Here is a 24004-nt window from a genome sequence, read left to right on the forward strand (position 1 = left end):
GCGCCGCTGCCTCCGCCCATCCCAGGCCCGCTGCCACTGGGGGCACCGCAGCGCGGTGATGTCATTGAGGAAGGAACTTTGGACCTGCCGCGTGCGAGTGTGTGGTGCGAGGATACGTGTGTGTGCATGGAGAGAGAGAGAGAGAGAGAGAGAGAGAGAGAGAGAGAGGAGGAGGAGAGCAAGAAAAGCCAACAGAAGAGATGAAGAGGCTGACGTGATTTCCCAAGCAGCAGCCTCCAAAAAAAGTTTGGGTTCCTCCTATCTGCTCTCCATCTGTCTCAACTGCATCAAGCACTTTATATAACAGCAGGGATCCTATTTGAGTTCCCGGGGAAGATGGCTACTGTATTATTAAACAGATTGGATCTTCCTGCTTCATGGCTGCAAAAACATGCCCTATATGGGTGCAACATGCCACTATTCAAACTATTCAAAGGAGCCCCAAGGTCTGACTAAACCACAGGAGAAGCCCTGAGTCCCTATAAGAGCCTATCAATTAGACTGTACAGGAAGCGTAGACGCTGTATGGGATCACACGCTACATGGGCTTCTATTTGGTTTGTGCTTTTTCTCTACAGTGTGAATCCGCTGGGGCTTCCGCCGCCGTGAGGGAGCGCAGGGAAAGCAGCCAGAGAGACGGCGCGACGCTGCGCATACGTGCATCGTATGCGCAGCCTCCTCTCGTTTGCGTGAGCGTTTGATCTGCAGAGGAGCCCCGTATGCAGGAATGCAACGCTTGCCTCACATCAGAAGACACGGAGAGTATGTAAACAATACAGCATGAACCACTGCATCGCTAGTGGACTCTGCACGTACTGGAGATGGTGTGTGGAACAGACATTCATGGGCAGCGGTCGACAGTCTGGAAGCAGAGCGCACCTGACGGCAGAGAGGAACGTGGGCGACTCACTGAACGACCGGTCAGTAACAGGTGGAGGTTCTGCAGGTTGGAGGTGGACAGCAACACAGCGATCCAAAAACACCAACGCCACAGATGCAAAGATTTTACACTGACCAAGTCAAACTGACTGAAAAGAAGCCAAAAAACGAAACAAAAAGCCTGTAGCATTAATTAGTTTGTTTCTTTGACTTTTCTTTTTTATTTATAGGGTCTCGAGTGAGATTTTTTTTACATACTTTTTATAAACTGACTCAAAATAACAAAAGCTTGAGAAAAAGACTGAAATACATATTTGTGAGTCACAGATGCTCCCGATGACGTCATTAATCATGACTCCGTCCTGTCAGAGGGCATTCAGAAGCCAGGGGTCAGGGAGAAGCCCATGGGCAGCACAGAACCATTACATCACCGCTCGTGAACCGGAAGCATCCTCTACTGCAAAACCGTTGCCACGTACAATCAAAAAACACTTTCAAGACACTTTCAATCTGTCAGAAAAGAAAGAAAGAAGAGGAAAGACTTCATAGAACGCGGCACGTGCATTCTAGTATTAAAATGCCGCACCCCGAGTCATAACCGTGGGCTGTTTGATGTGCCGCTTATGCTCATGTCATGGTTATAGGTTTTAAACTGTTCCTAAAGCCTAAAGGACACTGAATAGACTTCAGTGTAATCACTTTAAAGCTTCTTACAGCGTGACCATCATATCAGCGTAATCTGCTGCATGCACAAGATTAGCGGCCCTTTAAAGAGCAACATGTACCGCGCGGCGCGTTTCTGTAGGAACCGATCGGCCGCAGCGTTCCATTTTCCCGTGCAATGGCAGCTGTCAAGGGATTTCAGCGTTGGGCTGAAATTAAACAGTCAGCCCTTGAAGTTGATGCGTCGGAAACAGGACAAATTGTCAAGTTTAAGGATCTGATTAAGTCTGACAGGAGCCGAGCGGTGGCGGCTAGATGACGGCGCGTGTCCAGAGCGGCAGGGCCCACGAACGCCTGCGATGAGCACCGGTGTGATGGACCCGGGCCACGTGGCAACGGGCCGAACCCATGTTCATTATGGGAGGGAGACAAGGCAGTGGGTGCAGCGTGATGCTGCGCGTCACACGTCACTCACGCCGACCCGAGCGCGACCCGAGAGACGGCCCCCGCGATGCCACCAACCACAGCAGAGGCTCCGGAGAGCGAACACGGAGCGGCTGAAGCGACGCGCGGCTCTGGTTGCAGCCGCTCGTGGAGACGTTTGAAGAGCATGAGCGCAGTGCACCTGTAAGTCACAGGCGCACACAAAGGTTCGTCCTTCAGAGGTTGCACTTCAAAAGGGGTGGAGGCGTGTGTGCGCTGACTACTTTTTACACTGCTTTAGAATCCTCATGCAGCACAAACCTAAGGCCTCTCTCTTTTTATCCTCCTTGAAAATAAAACAACGAAAAATGCTCCATATACAACACAACATAAACCTGCATCAGATAAACTTTAACATATACATTAATATATATAAATATATATACTGTGCACACACACATCTATATAAAATATATATATAAAAAACAAGAGTCCCATAATCATAAACGTAATGATCTAATCTGTCACTTCCCCAAAGTCTGATAGGCCAATACATCAGCACATGAAAAGCAATCTATCACAGTGCTGCAGTAGGTTATGGCAGTGCGCTGATGGATCGGAGCGGAGGATGGAGAGGATGGCCGACTTGCCCTTGTCGGACTTATGAAAAGGAGAGTGGGAAAGAGCGAGGGACGGGCGGGGGTGGGGGGGTGGCAACGAGACCTAAATGTGTTCTGAACAGACTCGTTTGTCACGCTTTGTCATCGAGGGACATCAAGACAGTGAACGCCCCGTGTGTGTACACAGAGAGATAGCGCACGGGCATCGGAGTCAAGTGTGTGCTTGGCTGTACATGTCACAAAGAGTGTGTGTGGACTTAATCATCACACTGATTGCTCACTGGGAAACAAATGCATTGCCTTTGCTGTGACACTGTGTGTGTGTGTGTGTGTGTGTGTGTGTGTGTGTGTGTGTGTGTGTGTGTGTGGAACCATGGCTGTGAGAACGTTTTAAAGACTTGTTTTAGACTTGTTTTAAGGGTATCGTTACCATGGTGATAGGGTCAGGTCTAGATGCTGAAGCTGTGCTTAGGGACCAAGGGATGCATTTTGTTCTGAAGTGTCCTCCTATAGTGAGTCCTATGTATTAGTCGGTGACTGTGCTCCCACTGAGGCGAATGTGTGTGTTGTGAAATCCAAAACATTTGACCCCAATCTCTGTCTGCATTATTTATAGTCTGATTCCAGCTCCCTCTTGTTTGTTTTTCAGAGCCTGTCTGAGGACTCCAAGTGTGGGAAGAGAGCTGAGAGGAAGCAGGAGGAGAGACCGCGGCGAAGACATGGAGGATGATTTCCAGGGAGAAGCACTTCTCTGAATGAGCTGTTTTCCATCGTTCTCTTGTTGCGAGTAAACACAACAAATCACATGAAAAGCGTTGGGCTAATTGATCGCTGTGGACCTTCCTATCGTTTTCCCCGCGGACGCTAAACACTTCAGAGTCGTGGTGCGTGAGCTGCAGAGGGGACTCTCACTCTGATCACACTGATCCGTTCAGCAAACGCAGTCCACAGTCCCGTCCCTCCTTATATTTGACACAAGCGTGCTCGCGCGCAGCACAGGCCCGGTCCGCGGGCCCGGTCCGCGGGCCCGGCTGGCGGGGCCACGGCGTGCTTCCTCAGAGACCCGCTGGGCCAAATCAATGGCAGCCAGCAGCCTTCCACAATATGCGCCATTTCACTGGCTGCCGCCCAGCGCAGCAGAGGAGCGGCTAAATAGTCTGCGAGGGGAGCGGAGCGGCGCGGCGCGGCTTGGCTCCGCGCAGGGAGCGTGCACGTGTGCGTGCACGTGTGCGTGCACGTGTGCGTGCACGTGGGACTAATTTATTGATTTGAACGTATGCCGCTAACACGCGTGTGCGTGCGCGCTCGTCTGCGCGCAGGAGTCCGTTAAGCGAGTTCATAATAAGCTGCATCACTCGTGCGTGTGTGTGCACGCGCGCGTCGCCGGTGTGTGAGCCGATGCCAATACGGATGCTGATTGTTTGTCGAAGTCCAATCAGAGAGATGTAGCGCCGCAATTCTCCTTCGGATGATTGTTTTCTTTCATGTGGTCGAGCAGGCGGCGTAAGTTAAGCTCGCCTGCAAATAAATCAGCCCCCGACACACACAAACACATTATCTGTCATCGTCCCACACACACACACACACACACACACACACACACACACACACACACACACACACACACACACACACACACACACACACACACACACACTCTCTCTCTCTCCTGGCATGGCCGACCGGTTTCTAATCGGTAAATCAGCATATCAGCCAAGATATGTCAGATTACGATGTAATCCTGCGTTTTAGGTTTTAGTCGCTGCACACATTATATGTTTGTGCAGTAGTTTTGACGCTGCCCTACTGTGTCTGGTACAAAAAATAAAGAAGAAGGTGGGAGGCAGCACAAACGCCTGGTAACGGGGGTTTAGGGGTAACGGCAGCAGCGCGGTTCACAAGGATCCATCGGAGCTCTGGATTTGGAAAGTGAGGGAAAAAACACACCCTGCTACAACAAGTGAGGGCCAATTAAATTTATATAATTAAGTCATTTGATGACCAGCAGCTGCTTATTAAGCTGTCTTTGTGCTCCCTGGAAAACATTTCATATAAAGGCAGAATCCTTTTACGACATATTAATTAAACTTTAGAGTTTAGCGGCCACAAAGAGACGGAGCTGTGGAGGAATTTGCTTTGTGTCTTTTATTCCTCCCTGAATGTTTACCCCTCGCCTTCCAGACAACCTGTTCCTGATTTGAATAATGAATCACAGCCCAGCACGCGCAGGCTACAATGAAAAACGCACCGCTCTCAGTTCGAAGCCGCGCAGAAGCTGCAAACGACGTCTCCATTGAAAAATGCTGCGGGGTTTATTGATGTTCCAGCAGAGACAGGAGCTGAGGCCCCGTCTGTAACTCTAGAAGTCAACCTTGTTACTTTCAATAAACCTATTACAGGAGCTTCTTATGAACGGCACGGGGGGGAGTTGCTTCTGCGTCTCTTTGCTTTGGCTGGAGGTCCAGAGGATGCACGAGGAAAACGATGCCAATCTCTACACCAAGGGATGTATTAAATGACGGGCCTAATTTAATATTGAGGTATTGAGAGACCTGCCCCGGCACTTCCTGTGTCTAAAGGCCGTCCAGGAATGGAGTAGTTGGGGATTGCTGAGTAGGGGGTTTTGGATGCATTAAAGAGGAGAGGAAATGGTTGCAAAGTGCATGTTTACAAGTTGAAGGACGGCTACAGCATCATGCTAACGCCCTGTTGCTGCGTTCTCATCCAATACATTTGCTGTCTGTTATGATGAGAGTGTTAATATGTTTATTGTAATAGCAAACTCTGACACCAGAACTCAGGTTTCCCCACAGGACAAAGAACTCTATGACTACACGCGTCCAAACTTCCAGCGCTGCATCGTCTGCGCGCCGCACAATCTCGTAATCATCAACACATTAAATCCATCAGCTGTGGCTCATGACATTTCAGGTCATCCTTGTAATATTTGCATTCAAGCCTGCGGCATCCCGTCTTCTGAGGATCATGTCGAGTAATTTCAAATGTTTGGGGCTTGCAGAGATTATTCATCCTCGAGCACACACACACACACACACACACACACACACACACACACACACACACACACACACACACACACACACACACACACACACACACACACACACACACACACACACACACCGAATGAATGTGCACACATCTACTGTACATAGACGTCCACATAACGTGTCAGCACTCAGCATTCTGTAAACCTTTAAACCTCATCAGAGATCAGTTTTCATCGCATAGAAATCCCTTACACAATCCAAATTAACAGTAAAGTCGCACACACACACACACACACACACACACACACACACACACACACACACACACACACACACACACACACACACACACACACACACACACACTTTAATCCCAGGTGCCTTGGGGAGTCTCTGGGAAATGGGGAGACAGAACCTAATTCCTGAACACGAACAACAAGAAATGGGATTTTTGTCGGACTCTCAGCCCCCTAGAGAGCCAGGGAGGGGAAACGAATAACAACAGGATGAAGGATAAATGAAGGGACAAAAGAAAAGCTCAGATCAACCGTCCAATCCGGCTTCAATTCGAAAAAAAAAACAAAACAAAAAGGACAATCAAAGTCATTAATTACAAATCTACAGACAAACACTGGTGAGGACTAATCCCGGACAGGCAGACAAATTAGAAGCTAAGAGAGACTAATAGAATAAATGTGCAGTAGGTGATTGGTGGGAGCCATTTTGAGGCGTCTGGTTGCTGCTTGGCGCTGCTGTTTGTGAATGGAGAGTTTGCCGAGAGCAAGGCAGAGACCGGAGCTCGGCCGCGGCAGGAACGGAGCAGGAGGAAGACTCCCGTAATGGACTGGAAAATTCTGCACTCGAAGCCCGAGTGTTTATCTGCACACGCAATTCAACGTCTGATTGATATGTCACAACAGGGTGTAGAAGTGGGGTCGCAGTTTTATTTTCTTGGCGGAGGGGGGGGGGCACGAAGTGGAAAATGTTATTCCTGGAGTTAGAAGAGTTGTCAGATCTACCACAACTAAGAGAAGGGGAAAAAAACAACACCACCCAAGGAACGCTATTAAAGAGAAAATCCCAGGCAAATGACAGCCCTGCTGTTTGATCTACAAGTAATCTCTGGGAAAATACCACAGAAAGTAAAAAAGCAAGATTTGTAGGACCACCAATTTATGGGAATAAAGTTCTGCCACTTCAAAAAGTGGAGCAAACGCCGGCTAAGAGCCCTATCTTCACATCTATACACTGTAGGAAAGAAAGCCATGACGGTGATTTCAACGACCGGACAATGACTAAAGGAGGGATTAATAGATGTGTAATGTAAACACACACAGGCGCCAGTGTAGAGAGAGCGGAGACAGGGACAGGGCGACGCGAGAAGGCGTGAGAGGAGAAGGCGAAGGAATTAAGACGTATGAATTATAAAAATGCGTAAATGCGGAACGAAGAGGATGGAGAACGGCCGTAAACAGCGGCAAATCCTCCAGGAGCGAGCGAGAGAGAGAGCGAGAGAGAGAGAGAGCTGTGGAAGCCATGCCACTAAGCCCCAGCTGCAAGATTAAACTGTAGTAGTGAGGATGGAAGGAGAGAGGGGAAGAGCAGGAGAAAGAAGTGCAGAGGGAAAATAAGGCTTTGTGGTCTGGCACCAGTTTGCTATGTCAAACCATCATGCGTGCCGCGGGGATAGAGGACGGAAAGGAAAACAGCACTGGTGGGAAAGAGAGCAGAGAAGCGGAGAGGAGAGGAGAGGAGGACAGGAGAAACGAGAGGAAGACAGACAACGAGCGCGAGGAAGGGCCCGAGAGGAGGAAGATGAGGGAAACACTGCGGCCTTGAACTGGAGGGAGCTCGGAGCGGGTTTCTGTCCGTGTGCGAGTGCGGTCGGAAAAGGGAATTGTTGTGGTGGAGCCTGGCTCCAATGGAGTGTCTCCTCTGATTAGGACACGGAGGGGGGGGGGGGGGGGGGGGGGGGGGGCTGTGAAGGCATCACCCACCGACCACAAGCCCCCGTCTCTGCCTCCGTCGCTCTCTCCCGCTGTGGATTCGTCTCCATCCTCTTTTCCTTCGTACGCGCTGAACGCGGCGCCGCTCAGAGTATTAAGAAGCACACGAAGGTGGATGAGACGCCGCCGCGGGCGACAGACGGAGCGAGCCAAGTCTTAAGTTTAATTTTTAATATCTCGCCATATGCTCGTCTCCACAGGTGAAGGCGTCGCTGCTATTAATTACCGATTCACAGCCTGAACGTGGGCGTGACTGGACGACACGCGGACGGAGGAGAGGCCGGGGGGCGAGTGGAGCGGACCACACACACACACACACACACACACACACACACACACACACACACCCTTCTTATCCTCTCACTCACACCAGACACAAGCCCGACCTCGGGGCGAAACGCACAACTGAGCGCTCATCTCCTCCCATCTTGGCCCGGTTCTTGTGTTTGCACCAGAACATTTGGACCTGAGCAGAAACCCGGCTCATGGCTTCCTGCTCCAGCCTTGGCCCGGCCTGTGGGAACCGAAGGCGCAGTCACTATAATTACCAACTCAACTCATAACATTCCTGACCCCAGGATCACCTCCTCCGCGCTGACCCAACACATACACGGCACGCACACGTCCGTGCGCCGAGGTGCGCAGCCTCAAGCGCACAACCGACGGACCTGTGACAGGCGAAACGCACAAACACGCACACTCGCACACAGCTGGCTCTGCAGACACCGGCATCCATCACATCTTGTGAAACTTAATCTCTCTGAGGGGAGGAACAGCTGCAGCGGCACGCATGCACACACACTCAGCAGATTGGGGGGGGGGGGGGGGGGGGGGGGGGGGGGGGGTCCTGGTTCTGCATCCACAACCAGGCACCTCTGACCCGACAGCAGCAGGGTACGGCCATTAAACAGGTCCAAGTCTACTCACCCCACACACTATGCATTAAGGTGTGTCTCTGACTCACATAGAAGCCTGTGGCTGACTACTGAACACAGTCTCAGACCCACACACACACACACACACACACACACACACACACACACACACACACACACCTGCACATCCCGGTGTCACTGGTTTATGCCAGAAGCATCGAGCGCTAACTGTTTGCAATCAACCCGTCTCCCAGGTCAAACTGGATCCAACAGGCTGACGTGTGGCTCTTTGTGCAGAATCAGCTGCAATAACGAGGGAACCACGTTAAAAAAGGGGCCACTTCAAAACCAACGGGAACGGATTGGACACCGAGCTGCCGGGGAGAAATCCACAGGCGCAAATTCTCCACTTTAATCGACTGTGGCCTATTTGAGTCGGAAGTGTTCAAGCAGTTTTGCATAAATTCTCTGACACGCGCTGCTTAAAAAAAATAAATAAAAACCCGACGGACGCGCAGCTTTCGCCGACTGACGTCCGTGCTGTGAGCTCGGTGCCGGTGAGGACGCACCTCGCAGCCTGTCTGGAGGGGAGGCACCGAGCGGCTGCCGCTAATTCCTGCGTCCACAGCAACTGTCAGAATGTCACCGCGAATGTTCCAATCAGAACAACCGCGTTTGCTGTGCACTGACATTTCTGCGGCACCACAGGAGCTAAACATCACACTGTGACCGCGCGGGGACCGCGTATAAATAACATCAGAAAAAGTTCTGACGGACGGCGATCAACGCAAGCGGTTGGGATGGATGAAAAGCAACGCTCACTCGCGGCGAGAACGCAAATTGGGGGATTCGGCCGAGAAAGATCACGGTGCGTTTCCCCATTCGTTCAAAGCCAACGCGACCACAAACAGCAATAAAACGCAAAACGCATCTGCTGCTGGAGAGAGGAGACCGTCAGTCATGTGGACCCAACGCGCGGACATCGGAGCGCACGCGGGCGCAGACGCCTTCTCGCACGGCAGCGAGCCGCATTATCCTAAGAAGTTGACGCTCCGCCGCGTTTGGCCGCGACTGCGAGGCGCCGCGCGCGACGTGCCGCTCACCATTATCAGCGTCCCGCCCGGCGCCGTCGCTGGGGAACTCGCAGGCGGAGTGGATTCGGGCTCTCCGTGCGTCGTCCGCCTGTAACATCCACCGTGGCTGCAGCCGCTCTGCCCGGATAATCCAGCAGCGTGCGTCTCTCTCTCTCTCTCTCTCTCTCTCTCTCCCTCCCTTTCTCTCGCTCTCTCTCTCTCTCTCTCTCCCTCCCTTTCTCTCGCTCGCTCCAGCAGTTTCCCTACCAGGTGCGCACACACACGACGAGTGGAGCGATGGCTGGAGTGAAGTTGGAGGCGCCGCGCGTAATTGCTGCTGCTACGACGTTTCTTTGGAGGCGGAGGAGGAGGGGGGAGGAGGGGGAGGAAGCGTCGGGGGGGGGGGGGGGCGAGTCCGGAGTCGCGCCGGTTTCCTTTGTCGTCACTCCCACGCCCGGTAAAAGATGAAATCGTGATCGTCCCGGCGCGAGTGGACGGTGGAGAGGCGGATCAATGAGGAGCGCGAGCCATCGACGCCGTTTGATCACAGCGCGTGCAGTCGTTTGTGAACGTACAGTATTATGAAACGCAGGTTCAGAGCATCCGACAGGACGGGCTGGACCATCACAGCTAATGTGAGACGGCGAATCTCACCCCGCCGGCTGCGGCTCCCTGTTGCAGAGAAAATTAAAATCCAATCCCAGATCAAATCTCCGTGGAGTATTCTCTAAAGACTGAAGGGACTCTCTGGGATAATGTTGGGTTTGGGAGATTAGGGAAGGGACAATCACAGCCGCAGTTTATCCGCAGCGACGAGTGGGGACGATTTTATCTGAAATGAGAAGCAACTGCTTGATAAACTCACACACTGCCTGGACACCTCCTGTTGTTCGGTCCAGCAGACGGGTCCATTGGCGGGAGGTCAATTATATTTCACGTGTTGTTTAGAGGAACTGATGTGGAGCATGTGCTCCCACGGTTTAAACCGCAGCACGGACAGTGGTGATCTAGAACCAAAAGTCTTCCCGGATAGGACAAGAGCTGTACTGTGTGTGTGTGTGTGTGTGTGTGTGTGTGTGTGTGTGTGTGTGTGTATCCGTATAAATTACCACATTAACATGTTTAGTGGATGTGTGTAAAAACCTTTAGGGATATTGCTGCTATTAACAAATAGTCAGAACATTAGAAAAAGTGGAGCAGAGGTAAGACACGCCTTAATGCGCGCGCACACACACACACACACACACACACACACACACACACACACACACACACACACACACACACACACACACACACACACACACACACTTATCTGGGTGTGCTGACCTAGAACACCAAACACAATCAGTGGTGCAGCAGATTCCCATCAGCGCAATGTAAATGAGATGGAGGAGCATAAACATGCTTTTGTTGCAGAAACTCTCAGCTCAGTGGGTAAAAGAAAACACAACCTTAGGCCGGGGACACACACATATACACACACACACACACACACACACACACACGCCCACACATCCACAGTGGACTTGTTCTCTCCGTCACACACATACGCTCAAAAGATATTAAGTCAGCACATAGGAGATAAGGGGAGCTGCTACTGAGATAACTCCACCGGCTGGAATAGATTGTGGAGCTGGGTTTGATGGGCCTCGTGACACGGGCCCGCGCACACGTCTGAGCCACACTCGGCTGCAACGACAACAAAGCCATGCATCCAGCAACTCAGTCCTAGCCCTGCTTGTTGCTCTGGGGCATCACACCTCTGCATACCCCCCCCCCACACACACACTGTCAATGCGCACCAGCCACCGTCTCCTGGCTCTGAACAAAATATTCAAAGGATCAGCCCATGAATCAGTGGCCTCGATGTTCCACATGGTAGTGCATGCACACGCACACGCACACACACACACACACACACACACACACACACACACACACACACACACACACACACACACACACACACGCGCGCGCGCGCGCGCGTCTTGGACGTCTGATCGGGGGGAACGTCTTTAACAAGTTTAAACTGGGCCTCTGTTTCATTGGCCACATGGTCTGCAGCAATAGGCTTAATGATCCAGTCATGGCTGTCATGATGCAGCACTCTTACATGCTCATTATTAGAACATTGCTACTGTTACAAATTGAATTGTGTTAGCGTCTGACAGCGCGCTCTACATATAGCTGCAGTATTATATTGGACCAACGCTGTGGGTTATTGTAAAGTTCTATAAACAGGCATAGACCACTAATCGATCTAATGATTGGAGTTTGCTAAAAACAAACTATGGGCTCAATCGTCCCAAACTCTCCAGCAGGGAGCTAATGTTGCCCTGGACACTGTCTACCCTGAGCCTCTACACCCCATCATTTGCCTCATCATATCTCGACCAATGACATTAACGATGGCTCGGCAGGTGTCATGGCAGCGGGTGGATCGGAAACGGGAAGCCACCATCGTTAGCGTTATTGCTAACGCCCTCGACGGCGCTGCCATTACAGACAGTGTGGCAGATTTTAGCTGTGGGCATCTCATAATTAAAGACACAATATGGAGCTTTTCACAGTGATATACTCTACAATATACAGCGTAGCACTTACAAACAGATGCCCTACGTACGCGTGGATAAAATGTCAAGCTGCTGAATCGTGCAGTGTGAACTATGAGCCGAGAATTAGAGAAGAATCATTTGATAGAAAAAAAAGAAATCAGCGACTCAGGAAACGAGGTCCTGTTTTTTTTCAATTTGAAAGTTCAACTCATGAGCAGGATGCGGAGCTGAGGCCCATTAAGGCCGTGACATTTCAATAATTGCCTCTAATCGCAGCATCATAGAGAGCCACAGCACCACCCACTTTCACCGCTTGCAAACACACGCACACGCACGCACACACACACACACGAATGCAGGCCGTAACCTTGATTAACAACCTGCACACTGACTTGACCCCCCACCCTCCATAGACGCTTAACCCCCACCTCCACATACTGTATGTAGACACGCGGATGTCTTAAAACACACACACACACACACACACACACACACACACACACACACACACACACACACACACACACACACACACACACACACCGTCATTACCCCCTGCCTCGCTGTGTCCTCCTGTCATTTGTTAGCCAGACACGCGAGGCCTGCAGTGGGCTGCTAGCCATTAATGGCTTGGCTGCTATTAGCGATGGCACCATCACCAGTTGCACCTGGACAATTACAACAATCATTTCATACGGGGAGACACTAATGCAGCTAACAAGGAGAGTGTGAGCCGTCGGAGGGAGGCGAGCCTGCTGACTGCCTCATCCGCGCGCCTGCATCGTGTGAAAGCTGCACCTCTCTCACACTAACAAACACAGACGACGCCTTTTATGTCTCCATTTGCCGAACCTCTAACCTCGCTTTCAAGATTACGGGGCTAAAATGCACTGACGGAGTCTTCTTGACACCTGAAGTAGATGTGTTGATTTGGCTCCGACAAAGCCAATCCTCCACCGGCTTGGTGCTGGAAGAAAGGGGTAATTCTGAGCTTTACGAATCCTGAATTGATCAATTTAGCGGCGCCTGTGCTGAAATGTGTTTCCGCAGAGTGTATACAACAGTACAAAAAAAAAATCCCTCACTAAAATTGATTTGCACAAGCACAATACGAAGGGAGGCTGGGCGGGCAGCGATGTGTTGTAGGCGCCGCGCGTTAAGCAGGAATATGAAAGGAGCAGTCAGGTAACACGCGGCGTCACGCACTTTAATCGCACGCGCGAGACGGATCCACAAAAGGCAGGAAGGTGTGACGCGCGCGGAGCGACGGGAACACGTGAGCGAGCGCTCGACGGGCTTTCATTGAACACCGAGAAGAGAAACATCCTCTTTTCACGTCGAGGAAATTGCGTTTGGGAATGTGCCCCGCCTCCGCGCTGTATTCTGTAGCACCATGCAGCGGCGCAGGAAGGAGCGCGTTCGGGGGGTCAGAGCCGGGCTCGCAGCTCATCGGGGCCGCGCCGGGCTCCGACGAGCGCCCCCACGGCTGAAAGGGCGGAAATGAGGATCGGCGCGAACGGGGGGAGGGAGCGAGGCAGGAAAACACGAGGAATAATGACGCAAATAGACCACGGCTGCTCTTTTTAAAGGTTGCTGCTGATGCGGCGCCGGCGCGGCCCAGAGTGGAGACGCGCGGCCCGGTTCGGAGTCGGCAGATCAACAGACGGAGGCCGCGGGTCCTCGAGGAGGCGCTTTGCAGGAACAAAAACAGGCAGATGCACGTTCGGGCGCTCGGGCACGAACGCACGCACGCACGCGCTCACGCGAGCGCACGCGGGTCACGGAGAAGTGGCTGTCACTGTGATTGGTTCCTGCTGCCAAGGGCGAACCCACAATAGCCAATTATCTGTCATTATACGCCACAGAAGCTCTCGCAGGCCTGGATGCCTGTGTGTGTGTGTGTGTGTGTGTGTGTGTGTGTGTGTGTGTGTGTGTGTGTGTGTGTGTGTGTGTGTGTGTGTGTGTGTGTGTGTGTGTGTGTCTCAGCGAGAGAGAGACTGGCAAATTGCTAGTTATACATTTCAGCGCACTGAAAGAGGAGGGAAGCAGCGTCGGGGAGGAGAGCGACCGAGGCGAGTTTGAGGAAGCCAGGCGGAGATATGCAGAGTGAATAGAAAGGAAAGCGATGATTATATCTGACAGCTGTTAAAGACGGGATCACGGCGGAGACGCGGCCCGCGTGCCCATGACAGATGCCCGGTGGCCGATGGCGCGGGACCCGGGCGAGGGCGGCCGCAGATTGAGGCACTCCGTCAACGTCTGGCCAACGTGTGAGCAGTCGTATGCTGAGGCGCCGCGCACATCACACGGCGTCCGCGGTGACAGCCTCGCCTTGAGTTCTTACCTGCAGGAACGCATAATGTGCCGTTCAGCTGGATAATTGGTCTGAATTAGCAAGTCTGAGCGAGGTGAGCGCCTCCCTCCGTGTTCCACGCGTCTGCGCTCGTGGTGCGATATGGATTCACATTGACTGCAGTCGCGCAGTTCAATCAAGCGTAAAAATTGAAATCCTGCTAACATACTGTTGCTAAGCAGAGACGAAACAAAACCTGTGGGCCCAGCAACGAAAAAGCAAAAGCTACTGTTTGGAAGACACAGAGCGAAGCAGGAAGAAGCAATTGACCTATCAAAATAAAATGAAACGCTAATTAGTAATGATGAGGATGCTTGTGTAGTGTGGGAACAGTGATGGGTTTTAATGCTGTTCAAAGCCGCAAGAGTCAATATTTACGCATTACGAAGTGAAAAATGGGACAAGACTTGAAGATTATGACAACATACAGTAAACTAACATCCAAGGCCTCTAAATTCTGAGCATAATTGTCTCCTTTTGAGAGCATCAGCATCCCATAACTCCCTCCTCCTCCTCACAATCACCAGCTCTGTCTCTAACAAACTCATTTACAAGCAGTGCATGGCGTCCGGTGTGGTGAGAAGCGCACAGTGAAGTGAGCGATGCAGTAATTGTTTGCTTTCCTCATTTATGTAATTGCACCGCCTTAATAAACAAGCAGCGTGTGTGTTTGTGACGTATGACACTGATCTGCCTCTGCCTGTTTTTCAGCTCTGCTTCCATAATCCCCATCCTAATCCACCGCCTGTTTGTGTGTGTGTGTGTGTGTGTGTGTGTGTGTGTGTGTGTGTGTGTGTGTGTGTGTGTGTGTGTGAGAGAGAGAGAAGCGTTTGGCCTCAGACGTTCCCTTTCTGTACTTTATCAAATGCCAGAGCAGCACTCGACCCAGTGTCAGTGTCTCCATCGCTGCTGCAGTCGCATGGAAAGCGCAGTGGAAACTGGGTGCGAGATCAGCTCTGAACGCGCCGATGAAACGTGCACGCGGATGACGAGACGTGCAGAAAGCAGGTGGGACGGGGAAAAGGTGACCAACCCGATAACAGCAGCGGTTCACAGTTCGCCGGGACTACAAAACCAGACACGCTGTTCCTGCATTTACTGTTCTTGAGTCTGATTACATTTTCATCCTATTGTGAAGCAGGAGAAACCAGTGGAATCACATGATCCCTGCTGTGCTGGCGTCTCTAAACATTGTGTGATGGTGCTGCTGGGAGCGGTTACAGGTCCGACCCGGCTCATCTCCGGCTGCGGTGGCCGGTGATGACGATGGGGTCAAAGGTCAAACAGGTTCAAAACCACAAGAGGGAATTGGAATGGAGTAAAACTGGCCCTTGTTGGCAAACGTGCGCTGCGTGAGCCCGGCGGCCCGACGGGACCGACTCGCGTTTGCACAGGCCATTCCCTCCGGCGCCTCTTTTTCTAGCGGCTCCGTCGCGGTGTGATCCACTCAGCGTCGCCGCTGTTAATAGCCAACGCACAAAAAAGCCCCGCTGCCAACCGGCAATTTGGGGGATGTAATTGCAGAGCAACACAAACACAATAGTGCACATAAACGCTCACAGCGGCGGTGGAGCACGTCTGCAGCCGACAGGGTGGGTGGGGGGTGGGGGGGGGTGCTCGACTGATGGTGCCGTGCAAACGCGACTGGTTGTGGTGGAAGAGGAGCGAGAGGTGGACGAGTGGGACCCTCAGCAACGATAATCCCATTAGCACTGTGCTGCATGCTAAGCTCACCACTAATGACTGATATGTGTGTAACATGGCGAGTGTGTGCGTCCGAGTCCTGCTCAGACCGTCCTAATTACCAGCCGTGACTCACGTGAGGGTAATTACAGAATCGGAGACAGCGCGGACGAGGCGATGAATGACCTAGAAACGCACGGGGCCATTAAAGCGATAAGGCTTCTCGGCCTCCTGCTCACGGACGGACACGCGAACACACAGACGGCCGCCGACACAGGGGCGGAGACGGGAGGCGCGGTTCTGGAGGCGCTGTCATGGCGGCGCCGGGGGACCCGGTGTCAGGCGGCTCCCGCTCAGCCCTCCTCCCAGTTCCAGCTAATCTGGGGCTGGTCTCTGTTCCCTGTCACATCTGGCCACGGCTGTGGTCCGCGTCCACAGGCGCGGATTAGGCTCGGCCACCGAGACTAAATTCTCCATTCAAGACTCATCTATGTGTAATCCCTGTGTGAAGCCATCCCTGTACGGTACAGCACATTATATCCCTCACAATGACTATTATGCGCAGCAGACTGCACACCCTTCACTGCAGGCAGCGCTCCTCACATCAGTGCCGCCGCGGTTAAAACACACTTACTGCTACACAAAAATCAACAAAGGAAGAAGCTGGCACCTCATTACGCCGCTCTAATAATAATCGATCAGTGCCTCATAATAGAAATCACAACAGAAATAAGTTTTGTCACCTATTTAAAGGTGTCCTTCATGAGCAAGCTGCTAAATATTAATACATGTGTTTAACAGCAAGATGCAACGCGCCGCATCGTCATCTGCAGCGCATTAAACGAAACGCCATCCACATTAAAGCGCGGCTCCTTTGTAAATGTCATAACAACAAAGTGTGCGCGGCCGTTATCGGAGGGCTGCACCCGCTCCCTCACAGCAGGCCGCGCGCTGACTTCTTAGTCCTCGGCCTCGCACGCACGCACGCACGCACGCACGCACGCACGCACGCACGCACGCACGCACGCACGCACGCACGCACGCACGCACGCACGCACGCACACACTCCAGTCCCGCTCTCCAAGGCGGCGACGCCGCGCTTCGGGCGCCGACTGATGAGAGCGCGAGCCACACGTGGAGCGGGAGCAGCTCCACGCGCGGGCGTGTGCGTCGTGTCGGTCGGATTCTTCAATCGCACAGACGAGTGTCTCTTCAACGCTGCACTCGGTGTGCAGATACACACACACACACACACACACACACACACACACACACACACACACACACACACACACACACACACACACACACACACACGCGGAGGCCAGAGGCACCAGGCACTTCATTTCCTATTCCACCCTCATATTTCACTTTGGCCTCCCCAACACTCAACCCACGGTCACTATGGCAACCCCACACGGCGCTGCTGGCAGCCGGAGCGCTAATCATGTCGTTACAACATCTGTCAGCAAACAGAAAACACACGCATGTACACAACTGGCCGCACGGACGCAGCGCCCCCAGCAGCGCCGGCGCCCAGATGCCCACGCATTCTCACACACTGGTAGGAAAGTGTGCACCTCTACACACGCACACACGCACGCACGCAAACCAGGTCACACTGAAGAACAGCTTCTTACCTTTGCTCATGGTTCATGCTGGAACGTGAAGTTGGAACGTGGGAGCTGAAAGGAAACAGACAGAAGAATTATTTTCTTAATGTCTGCGACGTGAAAACGTATTGATTGGTTTCCACCGCTTTTCTTGGCAACGAAGAGTCATTTGCTTGAAAACCTGCCTGAGATGCGATAGAAAAATGAATGTGTGGAGGCCTGTAAACGGATTTGGGGGTTTATAAAAAATGGGCCAAACATGTCTGCTACACAAACATGCCTGCTGGCTATGCGGCGCTGCTGCCACCTGTGGACGACGCGCGGTACTGCACCTGCACTTTGACACGAGTGCGACGACGCTGACCTCGGGACGTTCATCCAACCCATCAAACTGGGGCTAAACAGGAAGTAGAAGACACGTGGCACCAGTAAACAGACGTGCGGTCTTCCTCGCGCTGTCTGATCCCAAATTAAAAAGGACAGCGTCTCGCGTTCCTCCGCTTGTCTCAGCGTGCAGCTTCTAACAGGCCTTTTTTCAAAGAGTTGCGACGCGATCTTTTTTTGCTTTTGGTGATGCTTTTCACCAAAACACACACACACACACACACACACACACACACACACACACACACACACACACACACACACATACACACACACACACACACACACACACACTGAAGTAAAACTTAGCAGGGAAAGTGCCACTCTCAGCAACACACACACACACACACACACACACACACACACACACACACACACACACACACACACACACACACACACACACACACACACACACACACACACACGCACCCTACGTGCAGCCTCTGCATCTGTCAGCGAACCGGAGCGGGGTTGAGCCAATGCTTTATATTTAGCACGGTGACGCCACGCGCGCGGACTTGAGTGCTAACACGAGAGGAAGGCGCAGTGATGCGTCGCGGAGCAGCGCGTTCAATAATGTATCAGAGGCAGCGTTTTAAAAAACAGCTGGGGATCCGCGGCTGCCGCTCCGTCTCTTCGCATGTCTCCCGCCCGTCCGTCCGCTGCGTCGGCGGCGGACTCGCCCGCTCCTGTGGGGAGCCGATGTTTGCTTAAACTTTCATCCTGTCGACAGTGTCTTCACTCGCTCCGTCTGGTCCCAGTGGAGGAGTCTCTCTCTCTCTCTCTCTCTCTCTCTCTCTCTCTCGTTTCTTTTCTTTTTCCGCCCCTGCGTTTTTCCTCAGTGGACACGACACAGTCTGTTACCAATATAAATCAAAAACTGGGCCCGGAACAAATATGCTTTTGACAGTAAAAGTGTGTGTGTGTTTTGAAGGTCGATCAACCCACCTCTCTCAGTGCACGGGTCCGCGGTGCTGCTTCATCCTTGAGGAACGAAAGAGCAAGAAATCTCCCCAGAATTCTCCTGCAACACAGACGCACAGAGGGAGGGTGGAGATGGGATTAGGAGCAGAGCCTCGGCCTCTCGGAGCCCAACGCTCTTAAAACCGACTCTGGATCTCTGCTAAGTTGCGTGTTTCCCGTGTAAATGCTCGCGTTCGCGTCGTCGCGTATAGATCGGCGCTTTCCACGCGCACGCGAGGCTGATTTGCTCGGAAAGCGGGTTCGGGCCGAACGGACAACCGGGGCTCTGGTCTCGAACTTCTACGGCTCATAAGAGCTCCGCGGCGGCTGCGGCCTGCGAGGGCATGGACGAGATGAGTGGGGAAAAGCACAGAGCATCTCGGAGTGATAAGTACACGCTCTGACATATCAGAGGGGGTTAGAGAGGGGACCCCCCCCACACACACACACACACACTCACACACACACCACCACCATTCCATTATTCTGTAGTCTTCTATATTTGGAGCGGCGGAGATCACCGAGGCGTAAAAACCTAGAACTCAGGACCGCGGGCTGAGTTATTTCTGTTATGAGATCCCTCCACAGTTGAAGTGCGAGGTCTCAGAGGGGCTGAGACGGAGTCACTTCATCATCGTGATCGTATTATTACGACGTCGCACAAGTTCGATGCGGAGCCGGCCAGCGCGAGGCGCGCTACGCGGAGCCGCCACTGGTCGGCGCTGTTACACCGCTCCCGCTCAGCGCCGCTGCCCGACTTACTAAAAAAAGCCCCAGACGGTGATGGCAGCATACATTACCCGCAGCATGTGATGAGGTCAGGACCGGGAGAGTGCCTCGCTGCAAACGAGGGGGGGGGGGGGGGGGGGGCACGCGTCAGCGCCGCGGCTTTGTGTCACCCACAGTCACAATGCGTGCGTCAAGTGCGTGGGGAGACGCCTCTCCACGTTTCCCCGACGCCAGGTGAAAGAATGGGGGAAGCGCACCCCCCCCCCCCCCCCCCCCCCCTCGCATCGCAGCCGCCGCCTTTTCTCTGTTTTCCTGTCGGTTAGAAAGCGCCTTGTTAGTGAGAATGCGCTTCACCTGCGCTGGCCCAGCACGAGTAATTAAAGGCTCGGCCGCCCGGTGCCGGAGCGGGGGGAGGCGCTGGGGAACTGGATCTTCCGGAGCGCTCGCGGCGCTGCGAGTGATTTCAGGTGTTACTGGTGCAGCTCGGCAGCGCGGGGCGAATTGCGTTCGTCCAGGTTTCGGCGAGCGTGTCGTTTGCGTAGCGACGCCCACGGTGAAACGGTGCCGCTTCGGATCTCAGCTCCCACGGGAGCCCTTTAAAAAGCCTTTGAATTCCTCCGTGGCTCGTGTAACCCTTCATCGATAGCGACTGTGGGCCGCGTCAGGACGCCCCTAAAGGTTTCTGCTGGTGGTGGGAAGTGATTTATTTATTTTTTTTTGGGGGGGGGGGTGCTTATTATTTAGGTCAGAGAAGCGCTTTCACGCCAAACTATTCCTGCACCGATCTGCGCAGCAATGGCCCAGATAACTTAGTGCTGTCCAGCCCGGACCAGGGGCGGCTCAGCGGAACCGGCGCTGCTTTGGTTTGACTTCACTCGGCATGTGCGAAACGCTCTTCCTGGGTTTCTGTCAACTGGGCTCAGCATCAAGGCGCGTGGGGCGGACGGCGGCGGCCTCTCGCCTCGGTAACACTGACATAATTACCCACTAACTTCGTCGACCCGCCTCAAACTCACCGTGGCAGCTGAGTGCGAAACGTTTCAACATCGTTTGCTGAGCACCGGTGGTGGTGGTGGTGGTGGTGGGGGGGTGTATTTCAAGTGTAATTCCGTAAACATGTTTACACTCTGGAGGCGCGGCATGCGGCGGGGATCAGAGTCGGCCCAGGATGTTTTGGGGGGGGGGGGGTTATTGCGGGTCAGGTTGGGCGGCGGAGACCCCCAGAGCGGCGCCGCATCGCTTTGCACAAACAACTTGGACTTGTTTACGCGGTCCGCACGCGCTTTTCTGACGCGGGACTGATTCAATCCGCCGCCGCAAGGATGATTAGGCAATTTGCTAAAGACGCTCCACTTATGAAACGACCTGCACCTGCTCTGGTTGATTACGCGTTTCCGGCCCTCCGTTGTCATTCCAGTGACACGGGTCACGTTTTGCACTTCAAGTCTGAAGCAGGAGCAGTGCAGGTTTTTGAATGAATTAATGGCCAGATACTGAGAGAGACGCAAAAATGCACGGAAGCGCTTCCTGGAAGAAAGACAAGCCGCCGCTACGACGCACAACGCAGCAAATCCAATGTAACGGCGGTGGAGCCCCCCCCCCTGGGAGACAGTGTCACGCCGCGGTGAACTAATCCTATATTTTAAAATCCCGTCCAACATTATAATCAGGAGAAAACGGCGCTGACTGTTCTTCAGAGCCGCAGACAGCGGCTGCCCCGTAGCCATCGCTATATGGTGACGATTCTGAATTATCGTCTGGAAGGTGCAACAAATTACTCAGTGGTGTCCTACTTTTAAAGACATATTAGACGCCGCTGCGCTCGGGGCCACGGGAGCGCATGACTGAGGGAGCAAAAGGGAAGTGAAGGGAAGCGTCTGCGACGCGGGAGAAACGAATGGGCTCCGCGCGCTGGAGAGGAGGCGAAGAGGGAGAATTATAGCAAACGAGAAAAGGGCAAATGAGACGCGAGAGCCGCCAAAGCGCCACTTAAATATCATCCCCGGAAACGCCAAATGACGCGGGCCAGTTTCTCCACTGGGAGGACTGGGCGCGGCGTTCACTTGGGCAGATTAAATAAAGGAAAGGTGGCGCCGGGGGTCACGGTGGGACCAGGCTGACCTGACACCTGCTTATTTCTCGCGCTCTCTGCGAGGTCGCAAATCTTAGGCCGATATTGGATTCCCACGAGGCCGGAGCGGAATTAGAATGGCCGCCGAAGGACTGCGCCGGGGTTCCTAATGAAGCGGCGCGGTGCCGCCGTTAACGTGACCCATTTTCCCGTCCTCCCCTTGTCTCTCTCTCTCTCTCCCCAACGTTGATAAAGCTGCCCCAAATTCTTCACGGGGAGGAATATGCATGAATTTAATTAAAGCGGCGGAAATTATTGGGCTAGATTCTCCCAGACCCCCTTTTCCTCCGACCCATTAGTCCTTGGGTTTGCCTGGACTCCGGCGGGTGAGGAGTCTGACGGGGTCACTCTTCATTCTCGGTGGGAAAATGTCACGGCGGAGACGGTAAATTGCAAACACAAATGAACTTTCACTTTAAAGGACAAGGCGGGATTGGAAACATGTTTTAACACCGCGCGCGCATTGACAATTAGTTTCATGCGAAGGACCGAGTCTTGTGATAATTTTAGGAAACGACTTTATTGGCGGCCGATCGGCAAAAGCACAATGAGGAAATACGTTTTAAACGCTCCCCCGATTTCTTCGATTTGCTATTGTTCTGGCTCAGTGGTGGGAATATTTAAAGGATGTGGGGTCTGTGCAGGAAAATGAAGACTGGCCTAAACTGCAAACTCCTGCAGAACAGCAGGGGATTTTCTTAAATATCTTGCAATTACAAAATTCCCCCGAGCGACCGATTATACAGCAGTCAGACAGTCGGCATAAGTGTACAGGACTGTTCACCAGCAGCAGACTTGAAACAGGCGCTGGTTCATGGAAGATGCCAGCGATTAAAAAAAAAACCCTTACTGGAGCTACTGGAGCGGAGGTTGTCGCGCGAAACGAGGCCCGTCCCAACAATTATGTCACCGATTTTACCGACAGGGTTCAATAAGGGAGGAGAGACTCCTGAGTCTGAGCATGAGAGCAAAGCAGCTTTAGACAGGCAGCAGTTACGTCACAATGAAAGCCGGCGTTGTCGTTTGGTCTTAACGTGATATAAAAAACGATTGCTGTTTCTCTGCGGCGACATCAGCGGAGATGATCCCCCTGGAACGATATGAGGGAACGCTCACCGGCGACTTTTTGGTTCCTCCCATCGCTACATCATAAAGTACTGCAATGGCCTTGTTCGTTTTAATGGCGGCTGTATTTTTTCCTGTGATGACTTCAAATTGAATTTCCCACAGCAGCTACTGTAGCGGTAGCACTGGAGAGTACAGTATGTAGTACTGGAGAGTACAGTATGTAGTACTGGAGAGTACAGTATGTAGTAGTACTGTAGTAGATGACAGCCCATCATGGCGACAGCGCCCTCTCTTTCTATTCGTGGCTCGACTCAGGTGTGAACAACTACCGCTAAAATCTGAATCACATCCTATTTCGCTCAGACGACGACGAGTCCGGGGTTCTGGGACGTGGAGTTTTCCTAAATCGGAACCTCAGCTGTAGCGCAGAGTTCCTCCCCGTGCGCCGGTGAACTCGCGTGCGCAGAGAAGCGCTGATCGCGCCTTTCTATCAGGGATTCACCGAGGCTTTAATGGGCAAAACCGCTGGCTGGTTATTTATAGGCCGCTCTCATGAAACGCCACGTAACGACTTTACTATTGTGACAGATTTTTTTTTTTTTTTTTTTACATGGGAAGCGCTTCACGGCCGTCGCCGCGGCCCGACTCCCTCGGCTGTCAGCTGTTGTTCCTCCGTCTCATCAGGAGGAACCGTTTTCTTTTCCTCCCCTTGTCCCGTCATGTGTCTGGGTAAACGTGCGCGCGAGCGTTTTCCCTCCCGAGCGTCTGCTGTCATCCCATTGGTGAAAAACGAGGTGCACATAAGTCATCCAGTGAGAGGTAGTCACTAATAGGATAGAGACTGCTCTGCTGCCTAAGCACACACACACACACACACACACACACACACACACACACACACACACACAGGCATGAGCTATGGCCTTATTACCCAGCCCACTTCCTTGCAGCCGGTGTCCTCCCGTAAAA

General features: G+C 52.8%; 1 protein-coding gene across 28 annotated transcripts in view; it reads right to left on the bottom strand.

Annotated features, from left to right (window-relative positions):
* Positions 1-24004, bottom strand: part of ptprdb (protein tyrosine phosphatase receptor type Db) — a 97675-nt gene that overhangs the window by 53260 nt on the left and 20411 nt on the right. For 27 of the 28 annotated variants that reach the window (XM_055510238.1, XM_029155148.3, XM_055510176.1 and 24 more), the window contains exons 4-5: positions 19093-19168; positions 17785-17829 (exon numbers count right to left, since the gene is read on the bottom strand). The gene's annotated coding sequence lies outside the window, so the exon portion shown is untranslated. Of the gene's footprint in view, positions 1-9580; positions 9747-17784; positions 17830-19092; positions 19169-24004 lie in introns of those variants that run through there. The other variant, XM_029155093.3, reaches the window with a different exon arrangement.

This window comes from Betta splendens, chromosome 1 (genome assembly GCF_900634795.4).
Source record: "Betta splendens chromosome 1, fBetSpl5.4, whole genome shotgun sequence".
Lineage (NCBI taxonomy): Eukaryota > Metazoa > Chordata > Actinopteri > Anabantiformes > Osphronemidae > Betta > Betta splendens.